We start from the raw sequence: 23,967 nt of genomic DNA, 5'->3' as shown, positions 1-23,967 counted from the left end.
CAGGAGGTCACTCCCGGACCCCCGCTGGACTTTTGGCAAGTCTTGTGGGGGTCAGGAGGCCCCCCCATGCTGGCCAAAAGTCCTTGGGGGTTCAACGGAGGTCCCGGAGTGACCTCCTGCACTCCGGCCGTCCGATGCCAGTACTCAAAATGGCGCCGATAGCCTTTGCCCATACTATGTCACAGGGGCTACCGGTGCCATTGGTCAGCCCCTGTCACATGGTAGGAGCACAAGATGGTGCCGATGACCATGTGACAGGGGCTGACCAATGGCACCGGTAGCCCCTGTGACAAAGGCTATCGGCGCCATGATGAAATCAGCACCGAGGGTGTGAGAGTGCAGGGGATGGCTCCCGGACTCCCCGCTGGACCACCAGGGAGTTTTGGTAAGTCTTGGGGGGGGGGGGGTCAGGAGGATGGGGGGGTTGTAGTTAATTTTAATTTTAGCTGGGACACGAATAGAAATCGCCGTATTAACGCATCGGGGCGCCATATGGCCAAATGTAACGTATCTGCTCCCCGACGAATCCAAATCACGAATGCAACGTATGGCGTCCCTCTGCACATCCCTAGCAGCCATCAATGAACTCCTACAGTGCTTTTACTATTACAGTTAAACTGGCTTTCTGATTTCTTTATGTTGCCAGTTTAAATGTTTGCTTTTGGTATTCAAAATTCTGAGAGTGCCAGGAAAAGTACAGAAACACTGACATTTGGTCCCCCCAAAGAACCCCTAATTAGCTAGAAAAAGCACCTAAATTTACAATTTGTGAATTCCTAAAATCAGAAACCCTAACATTAACCCACACTTGTATTGTTTTTTTTCTAGAAAATAGACCCCAAGATAATAATTTTCAGCAATATTAATTCTTATGAGTTTTACTTCATGATTTATAGCTGCATGTCCTTTAGTCTGAAAAGAATAATATTTTGTCCCTATGTTTATATGGTTGTAATCAGAGTTAATGCTGTAATTGATGGATAAAAAAATTATGCCATGTGAAAAAGTAATTCTTGAGTTATTTGATTTAAAAAAAAAATACAGTATGTATTGCACTTCCAATTATACTAACTAGCATTTGGGAGCTACTCCCAACATAGTTGGATTGGGTTAGTTCTTTCAGAGGCAATTTTTTCCAGTGAAATAAGTATCTCACTCTCTCTCTCTTTCTCTGCTCAGATATTCTGCTGTGATGAAGGGAACTCTTAGTGTAGTTTTTGACAGGGTTGACTTAGTCTGTTTCAGAAAGGTTAGCAAGATCATTGTCTATAGCGGAAAACAGATCTGAAAGTTTCTCCTACAGTTCGCAAACAGGGTACTGAGAAAAATCTGGAGGCTTTAAAGCTTTTCAAAAAGAGATCTCTGGAGAATACTTCTGAGATATATCCTTTCCTTGGATGATGTTTACTGTAACAGCTGGGCTAGAAGGCCCATTGTGCTGTCATTTATTATATTGCAGATGATTCTAAGCTCTGCAGCAGGTTCGACCATCCAGCAGAGCAAACAAAGAAAATGAAAGATTTAGTAAAGTTTGAGGAATGGCTAAAATTTAGTGCAAAAAATGAGGAATCCGTAAATACCAGGAAGTCAGTAATAATACCAAAATCGATAAATCCTGTAAACATATAAAGTGGGTGGAAGTACCCAATGAGACCTCATATATTGTTGCCTGGAGGCTAAGCTAGTATAAGCTTTCAATGGTACGAAGCCTTCTTTTAATCATTGGTCTCAGCAGGCTGTTTTTAAACGCTTCCTAATCAGAAGCTGTCTATATGCATTAGAGTCTGTATATACTTGAAATGAGGGCGCTCCGATACTGGAAGCTATGCCTGAAGATGTAATTATCTTGCAGCTTAAATTAATTAATGAGCCTTAGGGTAATGCTGGCTGAATGGATGAATCCGACGTTGTTCCGACACCAAGTGTTTCAGAGAAAGCCTCCTTCTTCAGGGGGTCGGATACCAATGTTGCTGGCTCGGTCGTTGCACTGGAGTCACTCTTTTATGGCTGCGCATATAGCGTCTGGATGTAGCTTTCAGCGATGCTGTTGCGATGTCAATCGCTTGGCCGTGAGTTGTCTATCAAGCTTATACTAGCTTAGCCTCCGGGCACCAATAAATGAGGTCTCATTGGGTAATTCCACCCACTTTATGTTTACAGGATTTATAGATTTTGTTAAAATTTAGTGCAAGCAACTATAAAGTTGTACAGGTTTAATTTCATTCAATCTTAAGTGCAAGACTTAGAACATTTCCACCAGATAACTGAGAGGGGATATGTTGGAATTTCATAAAATTAAGAGTGCTATAGCTTATTTGGGGGATACTGGAGGTGGACGTCTGCTGCTGGGCACCACAGCCTCATTGGAGATGTCTGACCTTCTGCCAGCACTTCCTCAGCCATGCTTTTCTGCAAGCCTGCAGCCCATGCAGAAGTCCCATCGTTACCAGACTGCCAGCATTTACTTTCATTCCAACACACATAGAGGCTCATTGTGGGCTATAGGATGAGAACCGTTGCTGCTATGTACCACAGCCTTATCAAATACTTCTTACTTTGTGTCAGCATCTTCTTAGCCATCTTCTCAACCCATCTAGAAGAATAGCTCCCAGAAGCAAGGTCATTGCCAGCTTTTACATGTATGGATCACCAGCATTTACCTGCAGCCTGGCTTGGGGAGTGGGTCACCACAATCAAATAATCACAGAAGGGCAAATTAAAAGGGACATTCCTTTGGAATACCCCTTCAGAAAGCCATGAGGGAGCCACAAGGGAGTCAGAAGAGATAGTATTGACTGATTTCAATCTTATTGTTGGCTTTTTTTCAGTTCAGTTTGTGGCTTCTAGAATATTTCTTTGAGTATTTTGGAGGGTAATTTAGTTATGCGATAATATTTAGAATGTTATCCTTTATGTTTTGTTTTCTTAAATCATTGTTTTGGGATAGCAGTTTGGGTCTAAGGGGAAAGGGAGATCTTTATTATTGGGGGTAGGAACAGATAAGGAAATGTTGGACTTTATATAGAAGAAGGATGCTGGGAAGACAAAAATCTAGAGGTTTAATACTTTCAGTGGGCTTCTTTTCTGGAAAGTGGGGTCAAGAGTAGAGGATAGGCACTTGAGATGTTATTCATCAATATACGAAGTTTATCAAGAGAAAGTGACATGTTTTAAATGATCTTTTGGCTGAAAATCAAGTGGATGTATTATTTATGATGGAACCCTGCATTTAGGAAGTGGAAGGTATAAATGTTTCACTACTAACCTGGGTAGGGCTTTCTGTCTTAAATAAGCCAAAGTGAAGAAAGAGAGGGTGTTCATTGTAGTTATCTATAACAGCACTTCAGGATATTGAAGCACTGAATGTTTGTTAATTAAGATGGAGGATATGAACACATGGCATTTTTGTTCATCTGTTATGCACCTTATGGTAATAATAATACTTTAAGTAATTTAGTAGATTGTATTGCTGATACTGCATTGCAATTGCAAGACTGATATAGTGTTAGAGAAATGTAATGTACACAAAGATGACCTTAGGTCAAGTCTTGCTACTCATTGCTACTCATTTCATAAATGCTAGGTTGATTCATATAATTAAGGATGCTACACATCAAGTTGACCATATTCCTGATCTCATTATTCACTTTGATTCAGAGGGTTATGAGATTTTAATAGACAGTATTTTTATTTGTCCTGTTTTGTGATGATATATCACGGAAACATTTTTTTAGGGCACAACAAATATAATTATTTTAAAGAGGCTATTTGTTTATCACTTGGGGGTGGGGGGTTTCTACCATGTGATACAGTTGGGATTTTGTACCTATTTGTTTGTTTCATATAAAAATCAATAAAGATTTCATGGAAAGAGAAAAGCTTCATCCAAAGGCTACGTTGAATTCTGAAACTCTGTTGGAAACGTTAGGTGATCTGGGGACCTTAGTGGAAAAGAGATATTTGGAACTGTTAGCTGGTTAAAGCAGAGGACAGTATTGCTCATAGGAAGGATGTGAGAACTGTAACTAATAAATGCACTGAAAAGGGTGAAAAGTCACTTTTAAAGGCAATGGAGAAAAAATGTAAGTGAGTTAAATAAAATTCAATAATAGGAATTATAACAAGCAGTTGATAAGAGAGGAAAACAGATATTTTTAGAAAAGTATTGATTTATATGAAATAGGCTTAAAAATGTATAGTGAAAAATTACTTAGATGAATTAAAAAAAACCTAGAATTGTACTCCCCTCCTCTTTCAGAGAACATTTGGAATAGGTTTGAGAAGAATTTTGAGAGAAAAGTTTTGAAGATTAAAGATGGTAAAACAGGAAAGAAGGGGCAAGGGACAAGATCACATCTGGAAGGTATTGATAGTTGGCAAATGTTATCAGATGGTCATTGTTTATTTGCAAAGTTTTTTCTCCTTCATACCTGGCAAAAGGGAAGTTTCCATCCATCCTTGAGCACCATCATTAAGGGAGTTATTTTCTATGGACTTATGTGCTTTAGGGCCAAACGCTAGCAATAAGACCCTTTTCACATGCGAAAAAATCCCTTATCGCACGCGAAAGGGACTTTTCGCAGCGGGTAACATTTAAATTAGGGGGAGGGGAGGAGTCAGGTGAAGTTAAGGAGGAGTCGGCGGTGGCACCATCACCGGTGATAATGTTTCGAACATTATTGCCACAGTAGCACAGGGAATAGCACCATCTTTTATGGTGGCGCTATGCCTGTGATAGCCTGCAGCCGGTCGCACTGCAGCAGGCAAAATCACACCGCCGTGGTGCGACCGGCTGCAGGCTATCGCCCCGCCCACCCCCTCCTTCACCCCCCACCCGCTTTAGCACAGGAGAAGACACTGGTGACAATGGAACTGGATCGTGTTCTGCCTCTTCCAACTGCCACTAGGATCTCCTTGCGCTCTGGAGACTGAACACCACTTTCGCCTCTATTGAAGACATTATTTTCTGGTGACTTTTCTCCAGAGGAGCAGCTACAATGTAGCAGACTGAACTGGAGCAGTGTGGGAAGGATGTTGGTGAGCTATTGGGAGTAACACCAGGCAGGCTGAGTTTCAACTGGACTGGTGATTATAGAGGGATCACTGTCAGTCCCTACTAAGGTTGAGGCAGAATTTGGGATTGGGGCAGTACCTTCATGCAACTAAACTTTGTGTGTGGTAGTAATGAAGCATTTTCCTTTCTCCTGCCTTCCTTAGGTTAGTGTCCAAGGTGTCTCTCCAGGAGGTTAAATTGTGTTTGGCTATGCAAGTCTCAAACTTGACAGTGCCTATAACAGATTTTCCTAAGTTCAGAGGATGGAAGACTTTCCAGCTCATAGTATTCATTTGGAAACTGTGGAAAGGAAGTTTGATCAGCTTTAGAAAATAAACAGACTCTGCTATCAGTAATCAAGTAGTGTTAAATAAATTAGAACTTTAAAGGCCTCTTTGTAGAGGAAGAATTTGTGGTTTTTAAACTTTCCAGCAGTTCCTTTGCTTCATGCTAAAGAAATATTGAAAACATTTTTATTAGAAATTCTAAAAATACCACCACCCTTTAAGGTTTATTATTTTCCTTTGCCATAAGAAAGAGATTACGAGGGTAATAATGAAAAGTCAGGATAAGGAATGGGTTTTGAAGAGATATTTCCATCATATGAATAACTTATTTGTGAATATGGTGGCTCAAATTTCTCTTGATGTGCCAAGTGTGACTTAGAAAAGGAAGGAAACATTTCTGGAAATGACTCCTAGAGCTCTGGAACTCAGGAACCATTTTCTTTTGAAATTTCCATGTAAATATCTTGTGACATATGATGGGATTCATGTTTTCTTTAGACCTGAGCAATTGGATGAGTTTTTTCCATCATAAGCCTACACGTGCACAGACCAAGAGCGGGATCTTGGGGTGATAGTCTCTGGTGATCTGAAGATGGTGAAGCAATATACAAAGTGATAGCAAAAGTCAGAAGAAAGCTGGGTTGCATAGAGACAGGAATAATAACCAGTAAAAATGGAGGTAGTGATTTCCTTATACAGGTCCTTGGTGAGGCCTTTCCCAAGGAATATTGTGTTCAGTTCTGGAGCCCTTATCTCAAAAGGGATAGAGACAGGATGGAGGCAGTCCAGAGCAGGGCTACCAAAATGGTGTGGGGGTCAGTATCAGAAAACCCATGGGGAGAGACTGAAGGGTATGAATATGTATACCTTGGAAGAGAGGAGGCTCAGGGGTGATATTATACAGACCTTCCGTCAAACCTTTTCTGTTAGAAAGAAATTAGTAGAACTAGGGATCACAAAATGAAACTCCAGGGAGGATGTCTCAGAACCAACGTCAGGAAATATTTCTTCATGAGAGGGTGGTGGATGCCTGGAATGTTCTTTGGGAGGAGGTGGTGAAACCAAAACAGTGAAAGAATTCAAAAGGGCATGGGATAAATATTGTGGATCCCTAAAGGCTAAAGGATGGAAATAAAGAAAAGATTGCATGGAGTAATTTGCTGGTGCAATGGTTACTAGCTACCCTTTAACCAATAAGCCTTGATCCTGTTGATGCAACTCCATTATCGATCTCTGCTTCAACAGCAGGGGGGGAAAGGGGAATTTGATTCAGTTTCATACGATGACTAATGCGGGCCCCAACTTTTATGGTATGGGGAAACAAGTATTTGGGTAACTTGCTGATGTGGCTGTAACTACCCTTAATCAATAAGCCTTGATACTGTTGAAGCAACTCAAATATTGCTTTCTGCTTCAATGGTAAGGCATAACGGGGAACTGGATTCAAACAGCAACCAATGAGGGCTCTGACTTTTATGGTGTGAGAAACTGTTATGCATGGGGTAACCTACAAGGCACAACAGATATTACCATAAGTTTACTGGCAGACTGGATGAATTATTTGGTATTTTTCTGCCATCATTTAAATGTTTCTATGTTTCTATGGGCTACTTTCCATTTTTTCAGTGGGATAAAGTACAGTACATAGTTTTTCATTGTCTTCCCTTTTTGATCTGATAGTATTTTCTTTCATCTTTTGACTTACCCCCATTATTTTGTAGATTTTATATACAATAGCATATAGCCCTATATAATGTTTTCCTTAAGGTTTTTCTTTATTTTTTAGTGTAAAGCCCGAATCTGTATGTTTTATTATTGAGTTACAATGTCTTAAGTTGTAAGTAATAAATCATTGAAACAGCATATGTAGCTCCCCAACCATCTCAGGCCTAGAGTCATCATTTTGCTATAAATTTCACCCGCAATAAAAAAAAGGGGTGTGGCTAGGGTAATTTTTGAGTTACTGCTTCACATTGGCATTTTACTGCAATGCATGTTAAATTTATCACACCCATTATATATTCCATGTTTTGAGAGAGAGAGAGAGAGAGAGAGAGAGAGAGAGAGAGAGACTCTTTATAAGGCTCTCATATTAGTCAACTATTTTTACCACTGTAGGAGGGTCAACTATAACTAGAGGTGAGGTTTTAAGGGCCAGTTTTACATGCACAGTCAGAGGTATGAACAGCACAGTACACATCATTGAACATTTGATGTGATTTGGGATGAAGAAATGTACTCTCACCCTAGCTTAATGCATTCTCTACCTAGGTGCTATCAATTTCACTGCATTGAGATAACTTCTGTGTTCATTGAGCTGCTTCTTCATAGATTTCTTAGTGCAACTTACATGTAGATTATTGCAGGGACATAGCAATAAATACACTACATAAGTAGAAAGACAGGCAGTATTATGTCTATGTGATATTACTGTATTAGTGCTGGAATGTCTCCAAGTTGAGCCAATACAACTTACAACTTTGTAAGACCCTTACAACTTCTTCAGAATGCTGCTGCCAGAGTTCTGACGGGTAAAAGAAAATTTGATCATATCACACCCGTACTCAAGCAATTACAATGGCTCACAATTGAACAAAGAATCAAATTTAAGATCCTCTCAACTTTACAGAAAGCAATATACAAAGCAGACTACACCGCACTTGATGACATCATTCATATCCAGTACTCTCCACACACAACAAGATCAACTAGTAAACTACAGCTAGTGATTCCATCACTCCCTTATGCTAAACTCTATTTCACCAGAAACAGAGCCATTTCTATCATCGGCCCAAAACTGTGGAACTCCTTACCTCAGTTCCTCGCCTCTCAAGAAAACCCAAAATCTTTTAAGAAAGAACTAAAAGCCTGGCTACTCTGCCAATCTCATACTGACAGCCTGCACAACAATCTCAAAACTTAATCCCACAGCTTCCCATATTTTGTCATTTATTCCCCCCCTCTGTCTAATCATCCTGTTTCCTACAGATATCTAAGACTATTTTATCATTATACTTGATCTCAGTCTATTCAATGTACCTTTCCTTTGGTACACCTTATCTGGTTTATATTCAATGTGCCTATCCTTTGGGATAGCTTGCCTTGTCCATATGTTTGACATGACAGTTCTCAGATTGTTAAATGTTGTTTTTCTTCCATGTCTTCAATAGTTTTATGTAACAGGTTGTTATAATTGTAAACCGGAGTGAAGGCTACTCTGCTCTACCTCGGTATATAAAAAATGCTAAATAAAATAAATAAATAAAATAAATAATAGCAGAATGAATGTCAGAGCATCCCGCAGGAACTAGTGCATGTTCGCATGTGATATTGTGACATTGTGACACTTTGAAAACAGCCCAGCAGGCAAATTTTAAGTCTTGCAAGTTGAATTGCCCCTGAGGCAGCTCTATGAGCGAAACTCGGCCAGAGTCGGGCATTGAAATAAAGGGCTTCTTATCATCATCCGATTCCTATTGTTTTTACTGTAATACAGCCAACTGGATCGGCTTCCGCTTTGTTTTCAAAGTCATAACTGCTACATGCTAAATGTGACAAAGATGATGCATTTGTACAAGTGAAATCCTATAACTGAGCATGAATAACTTTATTACGTATATTAGAACCACGTGAATATGCTATAGTTGGAAATTCTTGGAAAAAAGAATGGCACGATAAAATATTCCAGTGATGGCAGATGGAAGATGCAATGTAAGCTGATTTATTAGTATGCTTCAGTACGCATAGGGGTAGATTTTATAAATTTACGCAAACGCGTAGCCGCGAGTATCTTATAAAATCCGGGGTCGGCGCGCGCAAGGGGGTGCATATTTGTGCAACTTGCGAGCAGCAAGCGCGGCGTGCGCTGCCTGTTCCCTCCGAAATTGGAGCAGCCTCGGAGGGAACTTTCTTTCCATCCTCCCGCATCTTCCCCTCCCTTCCCCTACCTAACCCACCCCCCCCGGCCCAATCTAAACCCCCCCTACCTTTGTTGGCAGATTTATGCCTGCCGGCCCGGAGGCCTCGACCATGCCCCCGGGCCAGCACCACGCCCCCCGGTCCTGCCCCGAACCGCCCCCTGACCCCGGACACGCCCAGGACGTGCCCCCTCCCTGCCCCTTTTACGAAGCCCCGGGACTTACGCGCGTCCCGGGGCTGTGGGCGTGCCGGTGGCCTATGCAAAATAGGCGCGCCAGCACGCGAGTGCCCTGCACGCGTAAATCCGGCCGGATTTACGCGAGCAGGGCTTTTAAAATCCGGCCCACTTTCACTGGTGAAGAGGAAAGTGCTTTGCATTCCAAAAGGCTGTCACAATGAGAGTAGAAAGCTCTTTTATAAGCTTGTCGGATGGCTGATTGTGGGTATCCACATTCTTTGAAATGCCATGTCAGTTCATTAGTTTGTAAAAGATACTCTCCCATATTGAACAAACTCTTTTAATGAAGAAAAATTGGCTACTAGGTAAGCCCAACTTCAAAGGACAAGGATGATGACTCTGCCATTGTAATAATAAGTTTCTTTCTGCTGGTTTATGAAAAATCATAGTGCTTTGTCCTGTATCTTTAAAATGAAGCCACACACCCCAAAAAGCAATTTGTTGTAAGTGATGATTGAGAGAAAATTTAAGATTGGAATCTAATTGATAGATCCATTCATTAAACTTTTTGAGATTATATACAGCTGATTTTAATAAAAGAAAAATATCATTAATATATCAGAACCAGCACACAAAATACTGCCACCACACTGATGAATAAGAACATAATAACATGCTATACTGGGTCAGACCAAGGGTTCATCAAGCCCAGCCTCCTGTTTCCAACAGTGGCCAATCCAGGCCATAAGAACCTGGCAAGTACCCAAAAACTAAGTCTATTCCATGTTACAGTTGCTAGTAATAGCGGTGGTTATTATCTAAGTCAACTTAATTAATAGCAGGTAATGGACTTCTCCTCCAAGAACTTATACAATCCTTTTTTAAACACAGCTATACTAACTGCACTAACCACATCCTCTGGCAACAAATTCCAGAGTTTAATTGTGCGCTGAATGAAAAAGAACTTTCTCCGATTAGTTTTAAATGTGCCACATGCTAACTTCATGGAGTGCCCCCTAGTCTTTCTATTATCCAAAAGAGTAAAAAACCAATTCACATCTATCCGTTCTAGACCTCTCATGATTTTAAACACCTCTATCTTATCCCCCCCTCAGTCGTCTCTTCTCCAAGCTGAAAAGTCCTAACCTCTTTAGTCTTTCCTTATAGGGGAGTTGTTCCATTCCCCTTATCATTTTGGTAGCCCTTCTCTGTACCTTCTCCATCGCAATTATATCTTTTTTGAGATGCGGTGACCAGAATTGTACACAGTATTCAAGGTGCGGTCTCACCATGGAGCGATATAGAGGCATTATGATATTTTCTGTTTTATTCACCATTCCCTTCCTAATAATTCCCAACATTCTATTTGCTTTTTTGACTGCCGCAGCACACTGAACCGATGATTTCAATGTATTATCCACTATGTATTATCCACTTCAAATCCCACATCAAATCACTCCTAAAAGGGGGCTTCTATAAACTCCAAACCCTCAAAAAACTTAAGCCTCTCCTCCACGCACATGACTTCCGTACCGTTATGCAAACCACTATACTATCAAAACTTGACTATTGCAACTCACTGCTAATAGGCCTTCCAGCTTCCACAATCAAACCCCTCCAAATCTTACAAAATGCCATGGCTCGCATCCTTACAAACTCAAGAAAGACTGATCATATTACTCCCATATTACAAAACCTCCACTGGCTACCAATCACCTATCGCTCTCAATACAAAACACTTACTATCATACATAACACGCTATATAAAAATAACTCCCCCTGGATCGAAGATATGCCACACTTCCACCAGGCCAACCGTCCTACCAGAAACTCCCTTGCGGGCACCCTCCACACCCCTTCACTCAAAATTGCTCACCTCACAAACACCAGAGCGAGAGCCTTCTCCATCGCCGGCCCCACCCTTTGGAACTCCCTCCCCACCGAGCTCCGACTAGAACCTTCACTTAATCAATTCAAAAAAGGAATCAAGACCTGGTTATTTAAACAGGCCTATCCCAACGCCTCTCAACCCTAGCATTTGACTTCTCCTCAACACTCATTATTTCCCTCTCCCTAGTACAGTGTCCCCCCCCCCCCCCTACACACCCTCCCTCCCTCACCACCCCATCCATTTTATGGCTTCCTGATATTCAGTCACCACCTCTCCTTCCCATCGCCACCACCTGCCCCCTTGTACAGTTCCTACCCCACCCCGCCTCCCCTATGCGCTTCATCCCCCACCCCGCGCTACCCCCCACTCTGTCGCCTCTTGTATATAATTAATTTATGTCCAACCTGGTTAACCACATGTAATCTCATTTAATAACTGTGGCGCCCGTTGGCTCTACAGTAAAGTTGTCACCTTTTAACTTCCTATCCTTCCTCCATCTATCATTGTAATTTCCTTTCTCAGTTGTCTGTAAACCGACATGATGTTTTTTTTACGAATGCCGGTATATAAAAGTTATAAATAAATAAAATAAATAAATATGACACCTAGATCTCTTTCTTGGGTAGTAGCACCTAATATGGAATCTAACATTGTGTAACTATAGCAAGGGTTATTTTCCCTATATGCATCACCTTGAACTTATCCACATTAAATTTCATCTGCCATTTTGATGCCCAATTTTCCAGCCTTACAAGGTCTTCCTGCAATTTATCACAATCTACTCTTGATTTAACTACTCTGAACAGTTTTGTATCATCCGCAAATTTGATTACCTCACTTGTCGTATTTCTTTCCAGATCATTTATAAATATATTGAAAAGTAAGGGTCCCAATACAGATCCCTGAGGCACTCCACTGCCCACTCCTTTCCACTGAGAAAATTGTCCATTTAATCCTACTCTCTGTTTCCTGTCTTTTAGCCAGTTTGTAATCCACGAAAGGACATTACCACCTATCCCATGACTTTTTATTTTTCCTAGAAGCCTCTCATGAGGCTTCTAGGAAAAATGAGCTACATACAAGTTGCCCACACTGGAGGCCATTATAGACCCCATGGCAATTCCATATATCTATATGTAAAACTCAGAGCCAAAATTGAAGTACCATATTTTCTGGTGTTTAAGTCACATTGGTGTATAGGTCGCACCCCTGCCTAAACAGAACCGTTGCAGGCAAAATATGTAGATAAGTTGCACCAGTGGATAAGACACACATCTCCATTCCCCATGTGACTGATGCAGCGATAGCAACTGATGGCACACTGGTGGATCATGTGTATGAGCCGCAAGGCTGCGGGGCATATGTGCGCATGTGCACAGCATGTGGCAGATGAATTAGGGAGAGAGAAAGAGAGAGAGAAAAAAATGTAGCAGATAAGTCACACCAGCGTATAAGTCACACCTACGATATTTTTTTGGGGAAAAAACACACTTATTCACAGGTAAATACGGTAATTATGTGACAATGCCAATTCAGCCTTAAAAGGTATAAATGCATTGGGAATGCGCTGATTATCTGGTGTCTTAGCAATAATGCCAGAAATTACTTCTAAAGCTGAATGTTGTGGGACATTGGTATAAAGTGCTTCATGTTGTGGGAGTCTCAGTTTAGTGGACCCTTGGGCCGACCTGCTGGAGACTGGGAATAGATGGTCAATGTCTCTAATGAATAGCAGGTCGGGAGGCAGATGTTCAGGTGGGACGTAGATGCTCTTCACCCTGGAAGCTGGTACTCCCCCGGGAGGAGCCCGTAGGAGCCCAACCGCTGGGCCTTAGGTGGCTTCACCCTTGGAAGCTGAAGCCCCCCCGGGAGGAGCCCGTAGGGGTCTGGCCGCTGGGACTTAGGCGGGTTGTGGATCAGGATAGGTAACTGGAACCATACTAGGACAGTAGCAATACTGTAACTGGGTTCGCGTTCTGGAACCAGGCAGGAACTGTAGCAGGACTCAGGTACTGGAACCAGGCAGGAACTGTAGCAGGACTCGGGTACTGGAACCAGGCTGGAACTGTAGCAGGACTCGGGTACTGGTACCAGGCAGGAACTGTAGCAGGACTCGGGTACTGGAACCAGGCTGGAACTGTAGCAGGACTCAGGTACTGGAACCAGGCTGGAACTGTAGCAGGACTCAGGTACTGGAACCAGGCTGGAACTGTAGCAGGACTCGGGTACTGGTACCAGGCAGGAACTGTAGCAGGACTCGGGTACTGGAACCAGGCTGGAACTGTAGCAGGACTCAGGTACTGGAACCAGGCTGGAACTGTAGCAGGACTCAGGTACTGGAACCAGGCAGGAACTGTAGCAGGTAAACAGGAACCAAGCAGGTACTGTAGCAGGAACTCCGGGGCACAGCGCAACAGGAAACCGGGAAGCTAACCCGTTGCAAGGCAAGGACTGGATAGCCGCGGGACTGGATAGCCGCGGCCGGCTTATCTAGGCCACGGCGTCTGATGTCAGGAACTGGGCAGAGTCACCAATGGCGGGAAACGGGCTAGAAATGCGCCCAAGTGGCGCACGCGCGCGCCTAGGAGCAGGGCGTCCTCAGGTACCTTCGCGGCGGCGCAGCCCCAGCGGGGACGTCGCCAAACAGGCCACAAGCCAGGGCTCCGGAGGTCCGGGAACAAGGAGGTAAGGACCTGGCCGCGGTGCTTGTGGCCAGGACCGCAACACTTCACTTCAAGTGTAATTAGCACCAAGGTGCATACTTCAAAAGTAAAAAATCAAACCACCCGCAGTAAGTGGTAGGGATGTGCAGAGCAAAATTTTATGTTCATATTTTTTATGTCCGAAAGGGGGTCCCACTTGCGGCCAATATGGACATAAAAAAAATCCAATGAGTTGGGTATATGTACATATGTGCAAAAAAAAAATTTAAACCCCCTCACCCTCCTTAATCCCTCCCCCAGACTTACCACAACTCCCTGGTGATCGAGCGAGGAGTGAGGACGTCATTTCTGCAATCCTTGGCGAGAAGCATGTGACGTCGCGTCTGAGTGACGCGGCGCCACGTGATTCCCGGCGAGTTCGCGCCGGACGGCTCGTTCGGCCCAAAAAGAACTTTTGGCCAGCTTGGGGGGGTCAGGAGGCCCCCCCAAGCTGGCCAAAAGTTCTTTTTGGGCCGAATGAGCCGTCCGGCGCGAACGAGCCGGGAATCACGTGACGCCGGTGTCACTCGACGTGCCGCCGACGTCACATGCTTCTCGCCAAGGATTGCAGAAATGGCGTCCTCACTCCTCGCTCCATCACCAGGGAGTTGTGGTAAGTCGGGGGGGGGATTAAGGAGGGTGAGGGGGTTTATATTTTTATTTTGGCTCAACAATCGCGATTTCCCACATATCGAACATATCTATGTTCGATATGTGGGAAATCCGATCGTTTATGTCGAATCAATTTTTTAAGTAAAAAAAAAATATGAGTTGCGTTTTACTAATGCGGTCAATCCGAATGCACACCCCTAGTAAGTGGGCCATGTCATTAATATATGATCTTGCCTTGGTGACCTTCATCTTCAGAAAAGTATTAACAAACTGTACAACAGGTTCCAGAACCAATCCAATTGCCGACACGATAGGTCTTATCAGGGGAATAATGAAGGATCTGTGTACTTTAGGAACTGAGTAAATCACAGGAATACGTGGATTCTTAACTAATGGGAAGGATTTTTCTTTCTCAGTCAGAAAATTTGCATGTTCTTGTTCTACATATACTGCAATCTCAAATTGTAGCTCCCCCATAGGATCTTAAGAAAGATGGTGATAATACTTGCAGTCACCCAGATGTTGTTGCATGGAGTGAATAGAGCTGGTCCAAGCTTGTACAACCACGCTCTCTCCCTTGTCAGCCATCTTAATAATTAAGCGGGAGACAGATGCCAAAGAGCTCAATGCTTGATACTCACCAGATGTTAAATTGTAGTATGTTCTAACATTGGTTTATTCCATCTGTTCAAGTTCTTTCTAGATGAGATCACAAAAGTTTAACATGTGAGGATCGACTGCTTCAGGTGATTGCCAACTAGACTGAAGCTTCACAATCGATATGTACTGATAGTTGTTCTTTGTATAGGAAAATGTAATTTAATACTGAGTGTATGGATGAATCTATAAATAGAAAATGTCTTTAATTGTTGCATTTAAAGCTTAAAAAATACATTTTAAAAAAGACTAAGTTTTGATGAGGTGTCATCACCGTTGTGAATGGAATATTAGTATACTGCAATCAATGAGCCAGATTCTACTGAATTTTCTGTTGTTGATAACGTACCTTACAAGGAAGATAACTTTAAAACAAATGTGTGTGGTGGAATATATGCGTGTGTATGGCTGCAAGCAGATCTAGGCAAACATTTTATAGCCCGCACATATGATATATGTGCACTTCATAAAATATGCATAACTCTATCCCGCAACATGTGCATATATATATATATGCTTATGCAAGAAATATAAATCACCCCCAAAAATAAAAAAATCTTAAAGAGCCTAATATCCTCAAAATTGTTTCACCCTTAGGCCTGATTTTCAAAAGCTTTTACATGCTTTAAATTGAGTTTTAAATGTGTAAATGTGCTTTACCCATGTAAGTGGGCTTTTGAAAATTGCTCCAATATATGCCATTGAATTATCCATAGGATTTACCTGTGTTAAGTAGACTTATGTTGGTAAATGGCTTTTGAAAACTGATATGATAATATGTTACATTTAAATGTCTAGCTCTATTGAAAATTCATCTCTTGGGGTACTTTTGAAAAGCATTTACATACTTAAAAATGGGTTTTACACATGTAAATACTCATTACTTGTGTAAATAGGCTTTTGAAAATTGCTATAATATATACCATTGAATTGTCTATATATTTTATTCATTCAAATAAATATGCACCCATTTTTTTAGTTTTAAAAAACAGAATACACAAATAGAGGCTACTTATGTGCATTTGTGCTGTTTATACATGTTTTGAAAATTCACCCCTGAGCGTTTAATCATTTAGAAACATTACTGATTTTTTTTTCCTGGTTTTTCCTTTTCTATCATAGAAAACTGAGGTGTAAAGAAAGAGATGAAAAAACAAAATTAAAGATATTGTAAATAATTCTTTTTAAGGATAAGCTTTTGTTTAAAATAACTATTGTTAGTGAAAACAGCAGCTATTCTGTAACTGATCAAGAGTCAAGTAGCCCAGCCTCTTCCTTTGGCTGCCACCTTACCCATCACCCCCCTTAGTTTGGCACTTTCCTGCCCTTGCAGGTATTTATGGTGGTTGTCCCAATCCGCCTTGGGAATAGAAAGTTTGCTTGTTTGAGGTATGCGCTTTCCCTTGTATTCCCTTGTATTACTCCCCCACCAGTGTTTTTGGCCTTTGATTATAGTGAGATATCGGATGCTAGCTTGCCATCGTTGTCTGGTGCCTGCTGTAATGTGCCCGCAGCTCAGCATCTGGGCCTGCAGGCTGGCTGAGTGTGCCCATGTGGCATTATGCTCCCTTACCTGGCTATCTTTTTCCCCTCCTCTTTCTGCAGTAAAGCATGTTGAGTGGAAAATCTTTCAACTTGCAGATTGGCTTTTCAGCTGCACTCACAGCAATGAATATGTAACAACATCATTCCCCAAAATTTCAAATTACTGAGAATCCTAAATTATGCCCTTTCTTTTACTAAACATTACTTCTACACCTGCTCCCCTCTAGGCACAGATCCCTCCACTGAGCGGTGGGCTTCATGGAGGTTATATCACCTAATCAGGGTCTATCCCCACCCTTGGGCTGATGAGCTGGGGCTTCCATTTTGCTGATGTGCCTGCCCCAGCAGAACCAGAAACTGTATCCATGCGAAAGTGTATGCATATGTAAAAGCAAAAAGCACGTACAGATTTCTACATCTGTAGTACGCCCATACTTTTGGGAATGGAGATATGCACATTTTAGAACCTGCATGGTTCACACCACGCAGGTTATAAAATGTTTTACTACCGCTCTTCGGACCCCTGTTTGTGCAGTTATGAGGAAATGCAGACAGTTTTGAAAGTTGGGCTCCCTAATTTTATAGGGAGGGAAGCCAATGCCTTTGATTTTATCATGTGTACAAAACTTTGAATAAGGCATAAGATTTTACTCTTCCAAAGAGTGGATGAACACAGCTATTATATAGTTGAGTCACATACTGTATAAATCTAAATTCCATAATGCACCAGCAAAGCTTTTTCAGATTATTTTGGAGTATAATGAGGCATGAGCAATTATATAATTATTCATTGCAGGACATCTTGGTCATTTCTTGGTCCATTATTCAGACAAGTGTAAGTATAATTGTTTTATTTTAATGATAGGGAGTGCAGGTTCACAGACCAATGTTTCTCTCAGAGACAATTAAAGTGTACTGGCCATTATTCAGAATGAAGAAAGCTTGGTTTTCATTAGTGACAACTCTAAATTCCTCCAAGTAAGAAAAAAGATGATCTGATGCACATGATTCATCCTACAGTATCATTCACTAGTCTGACTAGGAGCAAGCACTTAAAAGAAATCAATGATATTTTACTCATAATAAAAAATAACTTGTTTTTACCTTCAGTAACTACTACAGAACATTGACTGGTTGCCTTCTGTGCCGTTTGTTTTATTATCACCATCAATTCATGATGAAAAAAAGGCAGATTAGGAAGATATCAGTAAAATACTATTGTGTATGGAAAATAAAGGAATTTAATGGAAATATTAAAAGCTTCTTTATTTTTTTTAGAATAAGCTAAATTGGTATCCATTTCACATTGGTTAGTACTTTTATTCTTTCATAAATATTTATAAGCATTCTTCTTACTCATATTACATATCCACATATCCAGAGAGCTGCAATGTATCCAAAGTTTAATGACACAATATTCTATAAGCACAGCCAAGGATAAACTTCTATGAATCTATTATTGATTTAATTAAATATAACAAATTAGCTGCTCCCTTGTATTAAACTGGCTAGATTATTGCAATGTCTTATATCAAAGCTTATCACTAACCACAATTAGGCACTGATTGCCAATTTTATATAGAATGAAATTTAAAGTTCTATGTCTCAATTTTATATAGAGGGTCTCCACATTATTTAGTTCATTTGATCTGTCCCAAATTTGAACGAGATCACTTTGATCATCTCAGCGAGACCTTTAGAGGATTATTTCCTTTACAGAGATCCAATTAGAAATCACAGGGTGGACTACTCCTGCTTATCTGGTTCCAAACTTGTGGAAAGCCTACACCTAGGTGTGTCCTTCTGATCTAGAAAACGTTTTTAGTGAATATAATGTAAATACTAGTAAAATGAACATTAAACTAAGAAGCATAATGATTAAGACATGGACATTTTTTCCAGAGGAAAAATTAACAAGGATTTTAGAAAGCTGTCGTAATCGTATAAGGCAGTTTTGTAAATCCCATTGGATTTTTCCCAGTAGCAAAGTACCACCGGAAAAAATATTGCAGCAAAGTGACCCTGCTCTGCAGTGCATGATCTCATCCCAACAGCTGGGGGACACCTTCTTATTAAAGGGCCTGAATGGCCCAAAGTGTGCCTCCTACCCAAGTCTAGCAAAAACTCGAGAGACTTCCTATCCTACAAACCTCCCAGGCATAGGCTCCTTCTCCTTCCTCTTTCCATTTTCCGTTTTGTAAAAATCATACCCAGACATTGTAACCCCCTGAACCCTATTCCAGGATTTTCCTAGCAAGATCTGGTGGTCCGATGGGGCCCATAGCAACTCCCAGGGCTCTAGGCCTTGAACCATCATTTTCAGAATGGTGGTGGATGGCCAATGTTAAACCTTTATTCCTTCACATGATAAATGAGAATCCAATGCCATAAATTCTGTCCAAGCAGTCCTTACAGTGTAGCAAAATCAAGGATGGTGTGGGCCCACTTGTAATCACTCCCTGATTTTCTGAGCTGGAACCCCATCATCCCCATTAGTGGGCCTTTTCTGAAACTGTCAGTTGGAAGCTTTTAATTTGAACTTATTCCACTGATTTAGATATATATTTTGTATCTCTCCTTTTTCTCCTCTAGCAATACTTATTTAAGTCCATAATTTTCTATTCATAGGGTTTATAATGGTGACTCTTTATGATTTTGGTAGTCCTCCTCTGAACATTCTAGGTGTACATTCTTTTGGAAAATTTCAAGTATCAAAGAACTTCACTTAATTAATTTGATAACAAACTTTAATTGTTCTTAAAAGAAAACACAAATATAACTAACAATTTTTAAAGATTTAAAATAAAATTAAAATTTGGGTGGTTGGAGGTTTTTCAAAGAACAGTGATTACATTTACTTCTTTTGGAAACGTGGACTTAGGAATTGGATAAAACACTTAAGATAAAGTTTATCCCTGAGTATTTGAATAGAGATACTGCATACACACTGAGAACCTGGCTCCTGCCCAAATTGTACTATAACTTTGTGCAGGGTAACTCCCCTTCCTTGCAAGCTCTCTACCCCTTCCATGCATTTTTCCACTCATGGTTGTCGGGTGATCCTGTACCCTTCATCTTAGGGTGCTATCTTGTGTGCCAACTGTGATGTGCTGCGACCAGCGCATGGTGTTTTGATGATGCATGCATGGGGGAGGCGGGAGGGAATTGGCTGCACATTGATGATGTGACCATGGGGCTTTTAAACCTATGCCATGAATTAAAGGCGCCATATTGCATCTTAGGAAGCAGCATTGCGGACAGTTTGTGGTATTCGCAATTGATCTTCCTGCCTTCTGCAATCAGCGCAGCAATGGTGCTGGGGGCCTCCAGAGCAAGCGGTCGTCAGACCGAGCCATCTTCTAGAGCGGGGGAGCTGCTAATAGTGGGAGACAGAGCGGATGTTGGTTCTGGGCATACGAGGCAAGCGAAGTGACCGTAAGACTGATACACTGTCTATAAATAAAGCATAATAAAGATGAGAAGCACACTAGGGTTGCTTAGATGGAGATGGAGACAGACACTAAGCCATACGCCCTACTATATGAAGCAGTGTACACAGCCATTTGAGGTAAATTGAGGAGGTTGGGTCATCCATCCATCAATGCAACAGCTCTGGTAGGGCCAGGATTCCATTGGAAGGCAGGCGCAGGCTTAATTGCCAAGATAACAATGCAAATGTGACTGTCCCGGGCGATAGAATTCCTGCTGTTTTGGAAGGACTCCAACTTCAGCCTCAATTCGGGCTGCTTCAAGGGTGTGTCCAAGCTTGGGTTTCTGGGTCAACCTAATGTTTCCTGATATAAGGACATCTCAGCCATGGTGCTGGTGCATGGGTTTATCTGCATTGTATGATACAGGCTGGAGGATGTCACTGGGCCGGGACAGGATTGGGGTACCAATCCTTTTTCACCACAGTGACTGGCGGGGTTGCAGGAGCACCCAGAATGCTAAGGAACCAGTGATTTCAGGGATCCAGGCCCACAGTGCAATTCAATAGCATGCCTCACCCTGCAGCAAGTAACATAGATCAATGGGGTCCCTCCAGTTATGCTAGTTATCCCAGGACATATCCTTGTTTCCCATCTTTCTGGGCACCTTGGCCATCATCAGTGCTCACCACCACAAGTGGTGCACTTCCTGCCGCTCAAGAATCTGCTTTAGTGATATTGCCTTGGAAGTGCCCATGGATACTGGCGATACAGCATTAGGATTATGGCAAAATTTGGGTTTTAATGCCACAGTGGATGAACCCTTACCACAGGCAGGGGACATAGTGTTAACAGGAACCACAGTGGCAGAGCAAGAGCAGCTGGAGATGGCTGAGGTGCTGGTGTCAGGCAAACTTGACACTGCAACATCAGCACCACAGCGCAAAGGCACCTGGCACTGACAGTTGAAAGGAGGACTTGAAAAGGGGTTAGTTAGTCGAGGACTGGAGTGAATCTCTTTTGCTGCAGACAAGATTGCCTCAGAGCAAAAGGGCAAAGGAGGAGTAAGAGAAAAAGGAACACAAGGTCTGCTTCCACTTCCAACAGCTCATCTAACTCGTCTGACTCAGACAATTCAGCCAACGAAGGCCAACCCCAGCCAGCAGATGATTTGGAAGATGCAAGCAAGGAGCCGCCGGCTTTAACAACATTGTCACAGTTGTGGGAGAATGTCCCCAAGACTTAGCACAGGAAAATTAAGAGGTGCAGTTACATTGATATCTTTTGTATCATGGTAGGGAGGAGAAAGAGAAGGGATAAGAACGAGAGAGGGAGGAAGAGAGAGACGGAAATGGTGGATCAGATAGAAAAGTTTCTAAAACATAATTAGACCAGAGCCTTTCTGTGAATAATCAGTTTAGTTGGGCAGGACGAAATAGGAGAGGATCAGTTTATGTCATGGGGTACTCAGGTGGGAGACTGTGGCTAAAACAAATGACAAACAGGGCAAGTGATGAGAGGGTCCCGAACTCAGAAGTCCAACAATTCTGTAGGTTCTTCCTCCATTCCCACCCAAGTTAATAACAATGTATGTTGGTAATTTAACAAGACCTCTTGCAATTTCCAGGATTGCTAGTTTAAGCATGTTTGTTCCATTTGTTTTGCACCTCACCCTGTTGTCAAGTGCAGCAAAAGGCCTTCCACAGGGAGTTCTGCTTAAGCGAAATGATTCTCATGCTTACCAGAGGACCCCAACTCCAATTCGGTGGGATAGGATGATGTCTTGGCTGAACTGCTACGCCAGGTACAGTGCGGCTTCCAAGCTAGTTGAGGGGTTCCGGGAAGGGTTCTGGATACCTTTTCAAGGGACATTGCTCGTGAACACAGCACTTCATTTTCACGCAGCACTACGTCACGATAGCATAGTGCAGCAAAAAATAGCAGAACTGGCCTGAGGTAGAATGACTGGTCCATTCACTGACACTCCCCCCATTCCCAAAGATGATACTATCACCATTGGCAGTTATTCTGAAGAAGGAACTGTGTAAATTTAGGCTCATTCAAAACTTGTCCTATCCACAAGGGGGAAGTGGTGTCAGTGAATGATCATCTGCTAAAGGAAGAATGCTCTGTACAATGTACATCCTTTGACACTGCTATTGCCTGATTGAGGGCATGCAATAAGGGGGCTTAGATGGCTAAGACTGCAAGTTACTTTACTCTCCATTGCCTCAGGTACAATCTTAAGAGGTAATTTTAAAATATAGTATTGTAGGAATTTGAAAAAGCCATTTACCCATGTAAACTGCACATATACATGAATATCCTATGAACAATTCAATGGCATATGTTGTAGCAATTTTCAAAAGCCCACTTACATGGATAAAATACATTTATATGTGCAAAACCAAATTTTAAGCATATAAAATTGGGGCAGACTGGATGGGCCATTTGGTCTTCTTCTGCCGTCATTTCTTTGTTTCTATGTTTCTATGGAATTTGTAAGGAATGGCAAGTGCCTGGTAACAAGTGTAAAAAAACAACTGATGTAATAATAGCTACAGGTTCTAGCCAGCCAAATAAAAAGCATATTTTGAATTTGCCAATGCCTTTGTATTTTAGGAAAAGGGCCATGGCATTTTGGGATATGCTTACTAGAGATGTGAATCGTGTGATCGATCGTCTTAACGATCGATTTCGGCTGGGAGGGGGAGGGAATCGGATCGTCGCCGTTTGGGTTTTTTAAATATCGTGAAAATCGTGTAAATCGAAAACCGGCACACTAAAACATCCCTAAAACCCACCCCGACCCTTTAAAATAAATCCCCCACCCTCCCGAACCCCCCCCCCCAATGCCTTAAATTACCTGGGGTCCAGTGGGGGGGGAGGGCGGGAAAACCGGCACACTAAAACAACCCTAAAACCCACCCCGACCCTTTAAAATAAATCCCCCACCCTCCCGAACCCCCCCCCCCCAAATGCCTTAAATTACCTGGGGTCCAGAGGAAGGGTCCCGGTGTGATCTTTTACTCTCGGACCTCCGGTGCTTGTAGAAATGGTGCCGGCGCTACCTTTGCCTTGTCATATGACAGGTCAAAGGTAGCGCCGGCGCCATTTTGTTTTTTGTCCCCCGAGGTCAGGAGTGTAGGAGATCGCTCCAGGACCCTTGCTGGACCCCAGGAATTTTTGGCCAGCTTGGGGGGGTCTCCTGACCCCCACAAGACTTGACAAAAGTCCAGCGGGGTTCCGGGAACGACTTCCTGCATGCGAATCGTTTTTCCGTACGGAAAATGGCGCCGGCCGTAGACAACACGATTCGACTGCAGGAGGTCATTCCGGACCCCCGCTGGACTTTTGGCAAGTCTTGTGGGGGTCAGGAGGCCCCCCCAAGCTGGCCAAAAGTCCCTGGGGGTCCAGCGGGGGTCCGGGAACGACTTCCTGCATGCGAATCGTTTTTCCGTATGGAAAAACCAAAGGTAGCGCCGGCGCCATTTCTACAAGCACCGGAGGTCCGAGAGTAAAAGATCACACTGGGACCCTTCCTCTGGACCCCAGGTAATTTAAGGCATTTTGGGGGGGTTCGGGAGGGTGGGGGATTTATTTTAAAGGGTCGGGGTGAGTTTTAGGGTTGTTTTAGTGTGCGATTTACGATTTTTTGACGACAAATCGGGGGAATTGTTATTGTATAGCGGCTCT

Source organism: Rhinatrema bivittatum, chromosome 1 (assembly GCF_901001135.1).
Source record: "Rhinatrema bivittatum chromosome 1, aRhiBiv1.1, whole genome shotgun sequence".
NCBI lineage: Eukaryota > Metazoa > Chordata > Amphibia > Gymnophiona > Rhinatrematidae > Rhinatrema > Rhinatrema bivittatum.
This window is presented reverse-complemented; position numbering follows the sequence as displayed.